This window comes from Nematolebias whitei, chromosome 6, assembly GCF_014905685.2.
Source record: "Nematolebias whitei isolate Nwh7 chromosome 6, NemWhi1, whole genome shotgun sequence".
NCBI classification, from domain to species: Eukaryota; Metazoa; Chordata; class Actinopteri; order Cyprinodontiformes; family Rivulidae; genus Nematolebias; species Nematolebias whitei.
This window is the reverse complement of record NC_056503.1, coordinates 47,835,414-47,838,061: the sequence shown is the minus strand read 5'-3', so window position 1 is coordinate 47,838,061 and position 2,648 is coordinate 47,835,414.

Below are 2,648 nucleotides of genomic sequence, written 5' to 3'. Positions count from 1 at the left end.
TGACTATAACTCATTGATTTTTATTTTTTTTTTCCTTATTGAGCTGAAATTTGTTGCGGTGGTAGCTGAGAGCGAACCCCAACTGTCAAATCAAACATTTAAAATGGCTGCAATGTGGGAGTCCCCGTCCAAAGTTTCTTCAGAAACTTTCTAGTTCTTACTTAACTTATAAAACATAAAAATCTAGAACAAAAATTTAAAATGAGCAAAGTAAATGTAAGGTACCTCTTCTGTCTAGTTTTTAACATGAACCCTCGACTCGACTGAGTCGACAACATTTTCGGGGATTCGGATATTTTTTTTCCCGGTGACTCCTCCAACTTGTGGATTTAGCGTCTTCTGCCAGATTATATAATGGATTAACTGAGACCTCGGATGTGTGAGTTCTGATTCAATGTGAGGATTCAGATCATTAACCCGGGGAGTCGGGAACTGACCAGCTCAGCTGTTTCCACTCACCCATCTGTCCTGTTGCATAGATTCAGTCTGGTCTCCACTTATTTGTTTCCTGCCACGGTAGTTTTCTCTTGGTCTCCGTGCACTGTGCTTGATTTTGTAAGTTGCGTTTGCAGCCATGACCGTCTTTTGTTTAGTTTTAATAACAGTTTTGAGCTCCTGAAGTCCAGTGAGAAAGGGTTCTCTGCAGACCCAAAGTGGGCGTTTCTGGAGGACAAACACTGATTGGCAGCTGTATCTGCTGCTCTTTAGCTAAGCTACGTGAGCTCTTTTTTAAATTGAAGGTTTCTAAGAAACAGCGTTATATCTGCTGTCAAACACAAGAAGATTCTCTTTTGTTCTTGGTTGTAGCTGCACCTGACACAGATGGTTTGAGTGTGGTCTGGGTACAATGAAATATGAAACATTTGAAGCGAAACCTGTTCCCATTTGTCAAAAAGTCTGGTCTCAATTAGAGATCATGAGTCATGTAACGAGATAACGGCCCAAAACAAAATGTTCTCTTTAGAAGTTCTTCTATGAGATGTGATCTATGAGAGGAGCTGAAACATGGACTGACCCTTAAAATGAGAGACAGCTGAGGAAGTTGACCAGTAAACAGAATACCTGCTCCAGGTGCAGAAATCTGACAGAAACTGACAATCACTCATCTGCAGCGACTGATTTAAAAGTTGAACAAGAAAATGTGAAGTTAAAGGAAACATCCTTTGTCCCAAGGCCAGTTTAAGTATCATTAATATTTTGATTACTTAATTTTTTTTCTTTATGAATGGATTGTAACTATTTTCACATTATTCAACAACCAAAACAGATTTTGTTTTTTAATGTAATGGCTAGGTATTAAAAAATAAACATTTAGCCCTCCGCACTACCCATTTATGTTGCTCTTATTTTGAAATGTAACCGGAAGTTCTGTGTTAAGAGAGGCGGAAAGAGAAGTTATGGAGACGCCGTTAATGTTGAACCTGTTAACACCATATACATAATATGTCTGTGGTTAACACCCACGCCTTGTTTTTTATCGTTCAGCCTTTTTTCTTATTCCAATCAGAGGTGGTCCTCCAGACACGCCCATTTAACTATCGTCGAATAAGGTGTGACCCTCAAGACACGCCCATTTTACTATTGTCCAATAAGATGTGACCCTCAAGACACGCCCGTTTTATTATTGTCCAATAAGATATGACCTCAAGACACGCCCATTTTACTATCGTCCAATAAGATGTGACCCTCTAAACACGCCTATTTTACTATCGTCCAATAAGATGTGGCCCTCAAGACACGGCCGTTTTTCTATCGTCCAATAAGGTGTGGCCCTAAAGACACGGCCATTTTTCTATAGTCCAATAAGATGTGGCCCTCAAGACACACCCATTTTTATATCGTCCAATCAGATGTGGCCCTCAAGACACGCCCATTTTTTAATCATCCAATCAGATGTGGCTCTCCAGACACGCCCATTTTTCTATCGTCCAATCAGACGTGGCCCTCCAGACACGCACATTTTACTATCGTCCAAACATATGTGGCCCTCCAGACACGCCCATTTTTCTATCGTCCAATCAGATGTGGCACTCCAGACACGCCCATTTATGTAATCCAATCAGATGTGGCCTTCAAGACACACCCATTTTTCTATCGTCCAATAAGATGTGGCCCTCCAGACACGCCCATTTTACTATCGTCCAATGAGATGTGGCCCTCAAGACTTGCCCATTTTTCTATCGTCCAATAAGATGTGGCCCTCCAGACACGCCCATTTTACTATCGTCCAAACAGATGTGGCCCTCCAGACACGCCCATTTTACTATCGTCTAAACAGATGTGGCCCTCCAGACATGCACATTTTACTATCGTCCAATCACATGTGGCCCTCAAGACATGCCCATTTTTCTATCGTCCAATCAGATGTGGCCTTCCAGACACGCCCATTTTAATATTGTCCAAACATATGTAGCCCTCCAGACACGCCCATTTTTCTATCGTCCAATCAGATGTGGCTCTCCAGACTCGCCCATTTTTCTATCGTCCAAACAAATGTGGCCCTCGAGACACGTCCATTTTTCTATCGTCCAATTAGATGTGGGCCTCGAGACACGCCCATTTTCCTATCATCCAAACAGATGTGGCCCACCAGAAACACCAATTTTTCTATCGTCCAATCAGATGTGGCCCTCCAGACACGCCCATTT